This window comes from Tachysurus fulvidraco, chromosome 6, assembly GCF_022655615.1.
Source record: "Tachysurus fulvidraco isolate hzauxx_2018 chromosome 6, HZAU_PFXX_2.0, whole genome shotgun sequence".
In the NCBI taxonomy this organism is placed as follows: Eukaryota; Metazoa; Chordata; class Actinopteri; order Siluriformes; family Bagridae; genus Tachysurus; species Tachysurus fulvidraco.
Genome location: NC_062523.1, coordinates 7,400,927 through 7,413,522, shown reverse-complemented (window position 1 = coordinate 7,413,522; position 12,596 = coordinate 7,400,927). Strand labels below are relative to the sequence as shown.

General features: G+C 44.2%; 12 non-coding genes across 12 annotated transcripts; all 12 read right to left on the bottom strand.

The window, feature by feature from the left end:
• Positions 1-264: 264 nt before the first annotated feature.
• Positions 265-337, bottom strand: trnak-uuu. The gene has a single exon. It is a non-coding gene; the product is annotated as a tRNA-Lys (tRNA).
• A 698-nt stretch (positions 338-1,035) lies between these two features.
• Positions 1,036-1,108, bottom strand: trnak-uuu. Its single transcript has one exon. It is a non-coding gene; the product is annotated as a tRNA-Lys (tRNA).
• A 1,195-nt stretch (positions 1,109-2,303) lies between these two features.
• Positions 2,304-2,376, bottom strand: trnak-uuu. The gene has a single exon. It is a non-coding gene; the product is annotated as a tRNA-Lys (tRNA).
• A 693-nt stretch (positions 2,377-3,069) lies between these two features.
• trnak-uuu lies at positions 3,070-3,142 on the bottom strand. Its single transcript has one exon. It is a non-coding gene; the product is annotated as a tRNA-Lys (tRNA).
• Positions 3,143-3,824: 682 nt separating this feature from the next.
• trnak-uuu lies at positions 3,825-3,897 on the bottom strand. The gene has a single exon. It is a non-coding gene; the product is annotated as a tRNA-Lys (tRNA).
• A 1,193-nt stretch (positions 3,898-5,090) lies between these two features.
• trnak-uuu lies at positions 5,091-5,163 on the bottom strand. The gene has a single exon. It is a non-coding gene; the product is annotated as a tRNA-Lys (tRNA).
• Positions 5,164-6,361: 1,198 nt separating this feature from the next.
• trnak-uuu lies at positions 6,362-6,434 on the bottom strand. Its single transcript has one exon. It is a non-coding gene; the product is annotated as a tRNA-Lys (tRNA).
• A 1,192-nt stretch (positions 6,435-7,626) lies between these two features.
• Positions 7,627-7,699, bottom strand: trnak-uuu. The gene has a single exon. It is a non-coding gene; the product is annotated as a tRNA-Lys (tRNA).
• A 698-nt stretch (positions 7,700-8,397) lies between these two features.
• Positions 8,398-8,470, bottom strand: trnak-uuu. Its single transcript has one exon. It is a non-coding gene; the product is annotated as a tRNA-Lys (tRNA).
• A 1,204-nt stretch (positions 8,471-9,674) lies between these two features.
• On the bottom strand, positions 9,675-9,747 carry trnak-uuu. Its single transcript has one exon. It is a non-coding gene; the product is annotated as a tRNA-Lys (tRNA).
• A 1,199-nt stretch (positions 9,748-10,946) lies between these two features.
• trnak-uuu lies at positions 10,947-11,019 on the bottom strand. Its single transcript has one exon. It is a non-coding gene; the product is annotated as a tRNA-Lys (tRNA).
• Positions 11,020-12,217: 1,198 nt separating this feature from the next.
• trnak-uuu lies at positions 12,218-12,290 on the bottom strand. The gene has a single exon. It is a non-coding gene; the product is annotated as a tRNA-Lys (tRNA).
• Between the last annotated feature and the right edge of the window lie 306 nt (positions 12,291-12,596).

Genomic DNA, 12,596 nt, shown 5'->3' with positions numbered 1-12,596 from the left:
GAGACTTTTATAAAGAATCGGATTTCTGTGACGATCAGGCACATCTTGGTGATGCTCACGTTATCGTTGCACAGGTAGCAGCAAATAATTTCGAAAACACACTTTTGTCGGTTTCATAAGCGAGTCTTAACCTCTGCTTCTAACTTCTCATTTGTACAATGAAGCAGCAGCAAGCCAAGCATTTGTCCTTTGGTTCATTGAAGCACCAACAGCAACCTAAAGCAGGCTTTTCATTTTGCTACCAGCATCGCATATAGATATAAACGCCCGAACAGGGACTTGAACCCTGGACCCTCAGATTAAAAGTCTGATGCTCTACCGACTGAGCCATCCGGGCTCTACCTTGCAGCTGACTTTAGGTCCAAACGCGTCAGGCATGTGGAAATGCATGTTCCACTGTTTCGTCTGATTATTTTGATCTTTTGCTCTGTACTCTTGCTGGTCACAGTGAAATCAGCAGCAATTGCAAAGCTTGTCTTCTGAATCCGTATGACTGAGCTATCTGAGCCCTATCTTGATGATCAACTTACCTGTATTGCGGGAATTATTCGAACCAGTCATTGTCTATGTCTTGCCTCTGAGTTTCGACCACTTCTTTTTTGTCCTTGTCGACGGAGAAGCACGTGCTCGTCCATGTTTGCTTTATGGTGCCCTTTTGCATCTGGCTTGGGACCTTGTGGTGCCAAATCAGAAGGCTGCGTGTTCAAATCACGTCAGGGTCAAGCCTTGCTCTATTATACACATAGGGATTTTTATGCACAATCAAATGCGGAGACTTTTATAAAGAATCGGATTTCTGTGACGATCAGGCACGTCTTGGTGATGCTCACGTTATCGTTGCACAGGTAGCAGCAAATAATTTCGAAAACACACTTTTGTCGGTTTCATAAGCGAGTCTTAACCTCTGCTTCTAACTTCTCATTTGTACAATGAAGCAGCAGCAAGCCAAGCATTTGTCCTTTGGTTCATTGAAGCACCAACAGCAACCTAAAGCAGGCTTTTCATTTTGCTACCAGCATCGCATATAGATATAAACGCCCGAACAGGGACTTGAACCCTGGACCCTCAGATTAAAAGTCTGATGCTCTACCGACTGAGCCATCCGGGCACTACCTTGCAGCTGACTTTAGGTCCAAACGCGTCAGGCATGTGAAAATGCATGTTCCACTGTTTCGTCTGATTATTTTGATCTTTTGCTCTGTACTCTTGCTGGTCACAGTGAAATCAGCAGCAATTGCAAAGCTTGTCTTCTGAATCCGTATGACTGAGCTATCTGAGCCCTATCTTGATGATCAACTTACCTGTATTGCGGGAATTATTCGAACCAGTCATTGTCTATGTCTTGCCTCTGAGTTTCGACCACTTCTTTTTTGTCCTTGTCGACGGAGAAGCACGTGCTCGTCCATGTTTGCTTTATGGTGCCCTTTTGCATCTGGCTTGGGACCTTGTGGTGCCAAATCAGAAGGCTGCGTGTTCAAATCACGTCAGGCAGCCTTGCTCTATTATACACATAGGGATTTTTATGCACAATCAAATGCGGAGACTTTTATAAAGAATCGGATTTCTGTGACGATCAGGCACGTCTTGGTGATGCTCACGTTATCGTTGCACAGGTAGCAGCAAATAATTTCGAAAACACACTTTTGTCGGTTTCATAAGAGAGTCTTAACCTCTGCTTCGATCTTTTGCTATGTACTCTTGCTGGTCACATTGAAAACAGCAGCAATTCCAAAGCTTGTCAAATCTTCTGAATCCGTATGACTGAGCTATCTGAGCCCTACCTTGATGATCAACTTTCCTGTAATGCGGGAATTATTCGAACCAGTCATTGCCTACGTCTTGCCTCTGAGTTTCGACCACTTCTTTTTTGTCCTTGTCGACGGAGAAGCACGTGCTCGTCCATGTTTGCTTTATGGTGCCCTTTTGCATCTGGCTTGGGACCTTGTGGTGCCAAATCAGAAGGCTGCGTGTTCAAATCACGTCAGGGTCAAGCCTTGCTCTATTATACACATAGGGATTTTTATGCACAATCAAATGCGGAGACTTTTATAAAGAATCGGATTTCTGTGACGATCAGGCACGTCTTGGTGATGCTCACGTTATCGTTGCACAGGTAGCAGCAAATAATTTCGAAAACACACTTTTGTCGGTTTCATAAGAGAGTCTTAACCTCTGCTTCTAACTTCTCATTTGTACAATGAAGCAGCAGCAAGCCAAGCATTTGTCCTTTGGTTCATTGAAGCACCAACAGCAACCTAAAGCAGGCTTTTCATTTTGCTACCAGCATCGCATATAGATATAAACGCCCGAACAGGGACTTGAACCCTGGACCCTCAGATTAAAAGTCTGATGCTCTACCGACTGAGCCATCCGGGCTCTACCTTGCAGCTGACTTTAGGTCCAAACGCGTCAGGCATGTGAAAATGCATGTTCCACTGTTTCGTCTGATTATTTTGATCTTTTGCTCTGTACTCTTGCTGGTCACAGTGAAATCAGCAGCAATTGCAAAGCTTGTCTTCTGAATCCGTATGACTGAGCTATCTGAGCCCTACCTTGATGATCAACTTACCTGTATTGCGGGAATTATTCGAACCAGTCATTGTCTATGTCTTGCCTCTGAGTTTCGACCACTTCTTTTTTGTCCTTGTCGACGGAGAAGCACGTGCTCGTCCATGTTTGCTTTATGGTGCCCTTTTGCATCTGGCTTGGAACCTTGTGGTGCCAAATCAGAAGGCTGCGTGTTCAAATCACGTCAGGGCCTTGCTCTATTATACACATAGGGATTTTTATGCACAATCAAATGCGGAGACTTTTATAAAGAATCGGATTTCTGTGACGATCAGGCACGTCTTGGTGATGCTCACGTTATCGTTGCACAGGTAGCAGCAAATAATTTCGAAAACACACTTTTGTCGGTTTCATAAGCGAGTCTTAACCTCTGCTTCTAACTTCTCATTTGTACAATGAAGCAGCAGCAAGCCAAGCATTTGTCCTTTGGTTCATTGAAGCACCAACAGCAACCTAAAGCAGGCTTTTCATTTTGCTACCAGCATCGCATATAGATATAAACGCCCGAACAGGGACTTGAACCCTGGACCCTCAGATTAAAAGTCTGATGCTCTACCGACTGAGCCATCCGGGCTCTACCTTGCAGCTTACTTTAGGTCCAAACGCGTCAGGCATGTGGAAATGCATGTTCCACTGTTTCGTCTGATTATTTTGATCTTTTGCTCTGTACTCTTGCTGGTCACAGTGAAATCAGCAGCAATTCCAAAGCTTGTCTTCTGAATCCGTATGACTGAGCTATCTGAGCCCTACCTTGATGATCAACTTACCTGTATTGCGGGAATTATTCGAACCAGTCATTGTCTATGTCTTGCCTCTGAGTTTCGACCACTTCTTTTTTGTCCTTATCGACGGAGAAGCACGTGCTCGTCCATGTTTGATTTATGGTGCGCTTTTGCATCTGGCTTGGGATCTTGTGCTGCGTGTTCAAATCACGTCAGGGTCAAGCCTTGCTCTATTATACACATAGGGATTTTTATGCACAATCAAATGCGGAGACTTTTATAAAGAATCGGATTTCTGTGACGATCAGGCACGTCTTGGTGATGCTCACGTTATCGTTGCACAGGTAGCAGCAAATAATTTCGAAAACACACTTTTGTCGGTTTCATAAGCGAGTCTTAACCTCTGCTTCTAACTTCTCATTTGTACAATGAAGCAGCAGCAAGCCAAGCATTTGTCCTTTGGTTCATTGAAGCACCAACAGCAACCTAAAGCAGGCTTTTCATTTTGCTACCAGCATCGCATATAGATATAAACGCCCGAACAGGGACTTGAACCCTGGACCCTCAGATTAAAAGTCTGATGCTCTACCGACTGAGCCATCCGGGCACTACCTTGCAGCTGACTTTAGGTCCAAACGCGTCAGGCATGTGAAAATGCATGTTCCACTGTTTCGTCTGATTATTTTGATCTTTTGCTCTGTACTCTTGCTGGTCACAGTGAAATCAGCAGCAATTGCAAAGCTTGTCTTCTGAATCCGTATGACTGAGCTATCTGAGCCCTACCTTGATGATCAACTTACCTGTATTGCGGGAATTATTCGAACCAGTCATTGTCTATGTCTTGCCTCTGAGTTTCGACCACTTGTTTTTTGTCCTTGTCGACGGAGAAGCACGTGCTCGTCCATGTTTGCTTTATGGTGCCCTTTTGCATCTGGCTTGGGACCTTGTGGTGCCAAATCAGAAGGCTGCGTGTTCAAATCACGTCAGGGCCTTGCTCTATTATACACATAGGGATTTTTATGCACAATCAAATGCGGAGACTTTTATAAAGAATCGGATTTCTGTGACGATCAGGCACGTCTTGGTGATGCTCACGTTATCGTTGCACAGGTAGCAGCAAATAATTTCGAAAACACACTTTTGTCGGTTTCATAAGAGAGTCTTAACCTCTGCTTCGATCTTTTGCTATGTACTCTTGCTGGTCACATTGAAAACAGCAGCAATTCCAAAGCTTGTCAAATCTTCTGAATCCGTATGACTGAGCTATCTGAGCCCTACCTTGATGATCAACTTTCCTGTAATGCGGGAATTATTCGAACCAGTCATTGCCTACGTCTTGCCTCTGAGTTTCGACCACTTCTTTTTTGTCCTTGTCGACGGAGAAGCACGTGCTCGTCCATGTTTGCTTTATGGTGCCCTTTTGCATCTGGCTTGGGACCTTGTGGTGCCAAATCAGAAGGCTGCGTGTTCAAATCACGTCAGGGTCAAGCCTTGCTCTATTATACACATAGGGATTTTTATGCACAATCAAATGCGGAGACTTTTATAAAGAATCGGATTTCTGTGACGATCAGGCACGTCTTGGTGATGCTCACGTTATCGTTGCACAGGTAGCAGCAAATAATTTCGAAAACACACTTTTGTCGGTTTCATAAGAGAGTCTTAACCTCTGCTTCTAACTTCTCATTTGTACAATGAAGCAGCAGCAAGCCAAGCATTTGTCCTTTGGTTCATTGAAGCACCAACAGCAACCTAAAACAGGCTTTTCATTTTGCTACCAGCATCGCATATAGATATAAACGCCCGAACAGGGACTTGAACCCTGAACCCTCAGATTAAAAGTCTGATGCTCTACCGACTGAGCCATCCGGGCTCTACCTTGCAGCTGACTTTAGATCCAAACGCGTCAGGCATGTGGAAATGCATGTTCCACTGTTTCGTCTGATTATTTTGATCTTTTGCTCTGTACTCTTGCTGGTCACAGTGAAATCAGCAGCAATTCCAAAGCTTGTCTTCTGAATCCGTATGACTGAGCTATCTGAGCCCTACCTTGATGATCAACTTACCTGTATTGCGGGAATTATTCAAACCAGTCATTGTCTATGTCTTGCCTCTGAGTTTCAACCACTTCTTTTTTGTCCTTGTCGACGGAGAAGCACGTGCTCGTCCATGTTTGCTTTATGGTGCACTTTTGCATCTGGCTTGGGACCTTGTGTTGCCATATCAGAAGGTTGCGTGTTCAAATCACGTCAGGGTCAAGCTTTGATCTATTATACACATAGGGATTTTTATGCACAATCAAATGCGGAGACTTTTATAAAGAATCGGATTTCTGTGACGATCAGGCACGTCTTGGTGATGCTCATGTTATCGTTGCACAGGTAGCAGCAAATAATTTCGAAAACAGACTTTTGTCGGTTTCATAAGAGAGTCTTAACCTCTGCTTCGATCTTTTGCTATGTACTCTTGCTGGTCACAGTGAAAACAGCAGCAATTCCAAAGCTTGTCAAATCTTCTGAATCCGTATGACTGAGCTATCTGAGCCCTACCTTGATGATCAACTTTCCTGTAATGCGGGAATTATTCGAACCAGTCATTGCCTACGTCTTGCCTCTGAGTTTCGACCACTTCTTTTTTGTCCTTGTCGACGGAGAAGCACGTGCTCGTCCATGTTTGCTTTATGGTGCCCTTTTGCATCTGGCTTGGGACCTTGTGGTGCCAAATCAGAAGGCTGCATGTTCAAATGACGTCAGGGTCAAGCCTTGCTCTATTATACACATAGGGATTTTTATGCACAATCAAATGCGGAGACTTTTATAAAGAATCGGATTTCTGTGACGATCAGGCACGTCTTGGTGATGCTCACGTTATCGTTGCACAGGTAGCAGCAAATAATTTCGAAAACACACTTTTGTCGGTTTCATAAGCGAGTCTTAACCTCTGCTTCTAACTTCTCATTTGTACAATGAAGCAGCAGCAAGCCAAGCATTTGTCCTTTGGTTCATTGAAGCACCAACAGCAACCTAAAGCAGGCTTTTCATTTTGCTACCAGCATCGCATATAGATATAAACGCCCGAACAGGGACTTGAACCCTGGACCCTCAGATTAAAAGTCTGATGCTCTACCGACTGAGCCATCCGGGCACTACCTTGCAGCTGACTTTAGGTCCAAACGCGTCAGGCATGTGAAATGCATGTTCCACTGTTTCGTCTGATTATTTTGATCTTTTGCTCTGTACTCTTGCTGGTCACAGTGAAATCAGCAGCAATTGCAAAGCTTGTCTTCTGAATCCGTATGACTGAGCTATCTGAGCCCTACCTTGATGATCAACTTACCTGTATTGCGGGAATTATTCGAACCAGTCATTGTCTATGTCTTGCCTCTGAGTTTCGACCACTTCTTTTTTGTCCTTGTCGACGGAGAAGCACGTGCTCGTCCATGTTTGCTTTATGGTGCCCTTTTGCATCTGGCTTGGGACCTTGTGGTGCCAAATCAGAAGGCTGCGTGTTCAAATCACGTCAGGGCCTTGCTCTATTATACACATAGGGATTTTTATGCACAATCAAATGCGGAGACTTTTATAAAGAATCGGATTTCTGTGACGATCAGGCACGTCTTGGTGATGCTCACGTTATCGTTGCACAGGTAGCAGCAAATAATTTCGAAAACACACTTTTGTCGGTTTCATAAGAGAGTCTTAACCTCTGCTTCGATCTTTTGCTATGTACTCTTGCTGGTCACAGTGAAAACAGCAGCAATTCCAAAGCTTGTCAAATCTTCTGAATCCGTATGACTGAGCTATCTGAGCCCTACCTTGATGATCAACTTTCCTGTAATGCGGGAATTATTCGAACCAGTCATTGCCTACGTCTTGCCTCTGAGTTTCGACCACTTCTTTTTTGTCCTTGTCGACGGAGAAGCACGTGCTCGTCCATGTTTGCTTTATGGTGCCCTTTTGCATCTGGCTTGGGACCTTGTGGTGCCAAATCAGAAGGCTGCGTGTTCAAATCACGTCAGGGTCAAGCCTTGCTCTATTATACACATAGGGATTTTTATGCACAATCAAATGCGGAGACTTTTATAAAGAATCGGATTTCTGTGACGATCAGGCACGTCTTGGTGATGCTCACGTTATCGTTGCACAGGTAGCAGCAAATAATTTCGAAAACACACTTTTGTCGGTTTCATAAGAGAGTCTTAACCTCTGCTTCTAACTTCTCATTTGTACAATGAAGCAGCAGCAAGCCAAGCATTTGTCCTTTGGTTCATTGAAGCACCAACAGCAAGCTAAAGCAGGCTTTTCATTTTGCTACCAGCATCGCATATAGATATAAACGCCCGAACAGGGACTTGAACCCTGGACCCTCAGATTAAAAGTCTGATGCTCTACCGACTGAGCCATCCGGGCTCTACCTTGCAGCTGACTTTACGTCCAAACGCGTCAGGCATGGGGAAATGCATGTTCCACTGTTTCGTCTAATTATTTTGATCTTTTGCTCTGTACTCTTGCTGGTCACAGTGAAATCAGCAGCAATTCCAAAGCTTGTCTTCTGAATCCGTATGACTGAGCTATCTGAGCCCTACCTTGATGATCAACTTACCTGTATTGCGGGAATTATTCAAACCAGTCATTGTCTATGTCTTGCCTCTGAGTTTCAACCACTTCTTTTTTGTCCTTGTCGACGGAGAAGCACGTGCTCGTCCATGTTTGCTTTATGGTGCACTTTTGCATCTGGCTTGGGACCTTGTGTTGCCAAATCAGAAGGTTGCGTGTTCAAATCACGTCAGGGTCAAGCTTTGATCTATTATACACATAGGGATTTTTATGCACAATCAAATGCGGAGACTTTTATAAAGAATCGGATTTCTGTGACGATCAGGCACGTCTTGGTGATGCTCACGTTATCGTTGCACAGGTAGCAGCAAATAATTTCGACAACACACTTTTGTCGGTTTCATAAGAGAGTCTTATCCTCTGCTTCTAACTTCTCATTTGTACAATGAAGCAGCAGCAAGCCAAGCATTTGTCCTTTGGATCATTGAAGCACCAACAGCAAGCTAAAGCAGGCTTTTCATTTTGCTACCAGCATCGCATATAGATATAAACGCCCGAACAGGGACTTGAACCCTGGACCCTCAGATTAAAAGTCTGATGCTCTACCGACTGAGCCATCCGGGCTCTACCTTGCAGCTGACTTTACGTCCAAACGCATCAGGCATGGGGAAATGCATGTTCCACTGTTTCGTCTAATTATTTTGATCTTTTGCTCTGTACTCTTGCTGGTCACAGTGAAATCAGCAGCAATTCCAAAGCTTGTCAAATCTTCTGAATCCGTATGACTGAGCTATCTGAGCCCTACCTTGATGATCAACTTACCTGTATTGCGGGAATTATTCAAACCAGTCATTGTCTATGTCTTGCCTCTGAGTTTCGACCACTTCTTTTTTGTCCTTGTCGACGGAGAAGCACGTGCTCGTCCATGTTTGCTTTATGGTGCACTTTTGCATCTGGCTTGGGAGCTTGTATTGCCAAATCAGAAGGTTGCGTGTTCAAATCACGTCAGGGTCAAGCTTTGATCTATTATACACATAGGGATTTTTATGCACAATCAAATGCGGAGACTTTTATAAAGAATCGGATTTCTGTGACGATCAGGCACGTCTTGGTGATGCTCATGTTATCGTTGCACAGGTAGCAGCAAACAATTTCGAAAACACACTTTTGTCGGTTTCATAAGAGAGTCTTAACCTCTGCTTCGATCTTTTGCTCTGTACTCTTGCTGGTCACAGTGAAAACAGCAGCAATTCCAAAGCTTGTCAAATCTTCTGAATCCGTATGACTGAGCTATCTGAGCCCTACCTTGATGATCAACTTTCCTGTAATGCGGGAATTATTCGAACCAGTCATTGCCTACGTCTTGCCTCTGAGTTTCGACCACTTCTTTTTTGTCCTTGTCGACGGAGAAGCACGTGCTCGTCCATGTTTGCTTTATGGTGCCCTTTTGCATCCCAGCTTGGGACCTTGTGGTGCCAAATCAGAAGGCTGCGTGTTCAAATCACGTCAGGGTCAAGCCTTGCTCTATTATACACATAAGGATTTTTATGCACAAACAAATGCGGAGACTTTTATAAAGAATCGGATTTCTGTGACGATCAGGCACGTCTTGGTGATGCTCACGTTATCGTTGCACAGGTAGCAGCAAATAATTTCGACAACACACTTTTGTCGGTTTCATAAGAGAGTCTTAACCTCTGCTTCTAACTTCTCATTTGTACAATGAAGCAGCAGCAAGCCAAGCATTTGTCCTTTGGATCATTGAAGCACCAACAGCAACCTAAAGCAGGCTTTTCATTTTGCTACCAGCATCACATATAGATATAAACGCCCGAACAGGGACTTGAACCCTGGACCCTCAGATTAAAAGTCTGATGCTCTACCGACTGAGCCATCCGGGCTCCACCTTGCAGCTGACTTTAAGTCCAAACGCGTCAGGCATGTGGAAATGCATGGTCCACTGTTTCGTCTGATTATTTTGATCTTTTGCTCTGTACTCTTGCTGGTCACAGTGAAATCAGCAGCAATTCCAAAGCTTGTCTTCTGAATCCGTATGACTGAGCTATCTGAGCCCTACCTTGATGATCAACTTACCTGTATTGCGGGAATTATTCAAACCAGTCATTGTCTATGTCTTGCCTCTGAGTTTCAACCACTTCTTTTTTGTCCTTGTCGACGGAGAAGCACGTGCTCGTCCATGTTTGCTTTATGGTGCACTTTTGCATCTGGCTTGGGACCTTGTGTTGCCATATCAGAAGGTTGCGTGTTCAAATCACGTCAGGGTCAAGCTTTGATCTATTATACACATAGGGATTTTTATGCACAATCAAATGCGGAGACTTTTATAAAGAATCGGATTTCTGTGACGATCAGGCACGTCTTGGTGATGCTCATGTTATCGTTGCACAGGTAGCAGCAAATAATTTCGAAAACAGACTTTTGTCAGTTTCATAAGAGAGTCTTAACCTCTGCTTCGATCTTTTGCTATGTACTCTTGCTGGTCACAGTGAAAACAGCAGCAATTCCAAAGCTTGTCAAATCTTCTGAATCCGTATGACTGAGCTATCTGAGCCCTACCTTGATGATCAACTTTCCTGTAATGCGGGAATTATTCGAACCAGTCATTGCCTACGTCTTGCCTCTGAGTTTCGACCACTTCTTTTTTGTCCTTGTCGACGGAGAAGCACGTGCTCGTCCATGTTTGCTTTATGGTGCCCTTTTGCATCCCAGCTTGGGACCTTGTGGTGCCAAATCAGAAGGCTGCGTGTTCAAATCACGTCAGGGTCAAGCCTTGCTCTATTATACACATAGGGATTTTTATGCACAAACAAATGCGGAGACTTTTATAAAGAATCGGATTTCTGTGACGATCAGGCACGTCTTGGTGATGCTCACGTTATCGTTGCACAGGTAGCAGCAAATAATTTCGACAACACACTTTTGTCGGTTTCATAAGAGAGTCTTAACCTCTGCTTCTAACTTCTCATTTGTACAATGAAGCAGCAGCAAGCCAAGCATTTGTCCTTTGGTTCATTGAAGCACCAACAGCAACCTATAACAGGCTTTTCATTTTGCTACCAGCATCGCATATAGATATAAACGCCCGAACAGGGACTTGAACCCTGGACCCTCAGATTAAAAGTCTGATGCTCTACCGACTGAGCCATCCGGACTCCACCTTGCAGCTGACTTTACGTCCAAACGCGTCAGGCATGGGGAAATGCATGTTCCACTGTTTCGTCTAATTATTTTGATCTTTTGCTCTGTACTCTTGCTGGTCACAGTGAAATCAGCAGCAATTCCAAAGCTTGTCTTCTGATTCCGTATGACTGAGCTATCTGAGCCCTACCTTGATGATCAACTTACCTGTATTGCGGGAATTATTCAAACCAGTCATTGTCTATGTCTTGCCTCTGAGTTTCGACCACTTCTTTTTTGTCCTTGTCGACGGAGAAGCACGTGCTCGTCCATGTTTGCTTTATGGTGCACTTTTGCATCTGGCTTGGGACCTTGTGTTGCCATATCAGAAGGTTGCGTGTTCAAATCACGTCAGGGTCAAGCTTTGATCTATTATACACATAGGGATTTTTATGCACAATCAAATGCGGAGACTTTTATAAAGAATCGGATTTCTGTGACGATCAGGCACGTCTTGGTGATGCTCATGTTATCGTTGCACAGGTAGCAGCAAATAATTTCGAAAACAGACTTTTGTCGGTTTCATAAGAGAGTCTTAACCTCTGCTTCGATCTTTTGCTATGTACTCTTGCTGGTCACAGTGAAAACAGCAGCAATTCCAAAGCTTGTCAAATCTTCTGAATCCGTATGACTGAGCTATCTGAGCCCTACCTTGATGATCAACTTTCCTGTAATGCGGGAATTATTCGAACCAGTCATTGCCTACGTCTTGCCTCTGAGTTTCGACCACTTCTTTTTTGTCCTTGTCGACGGAGAAGCACGTGCTCGTCCATGTTTGCTTTATGGTGCCCTTTTGCATCTGGCTTGGGACCTTGTGGTGCCAAATCAGAAGGCTGCATGTTCAAATGACGTCAGGGTCAAGCCTTGCTCTATTATACACATAGGGATTTTTATGCACAATCAAATGCGGAGACTTTTATAAAGAATCGGATTTCTGTGACGATCAGGCACGTCTTGGTGATGCTCACGTTATCGTTGCACAGGTAGCAGCAAATAATTTCGAAAACAGACTTTTGTCGGTTTCATAAGAGAGTCTTAACCTCTGCTTCTAACTTCTCATTTGTACAATGAAGCAGCAGCAAGCCAAGCATTTGTCCTTTGGTTCATTGAAGCACCAACAGCAAGCTAAAGCAGGCTTTTCATTTTGCTACCAGCATCGCATATAGATATAAACGCCCGAACAGGGACTTGAACCCTGGACCCTCAGATTAAAAGTCTGATGCTCTACCGACTGAGCCATCCGGGCTCTACCTTGCAGCTGACTTTACGTCCAAACGCGTCAGGCATGGGGAAATGCATGTTCCACTGTTTCGTCTAATTATTTTGATCTTTTGCTCTGTACTCTTGCTGGTCACAGTGAAATCAGCAGCAATTCCAAAGCTTGTCTTCTGAATCCGTATGACTGAGCTATCTGAGCCCTACCTTGATGATCAACTTACCTGTATTGCGGGAATTATTCAAACCAGTCATTGTCTATGTCTTGCCTCTGAGTTTCAACCACTTCTTTTTTGTCCTTGTCGACGGAGAAGCACGTGCTCGTCCATGTTTGCTT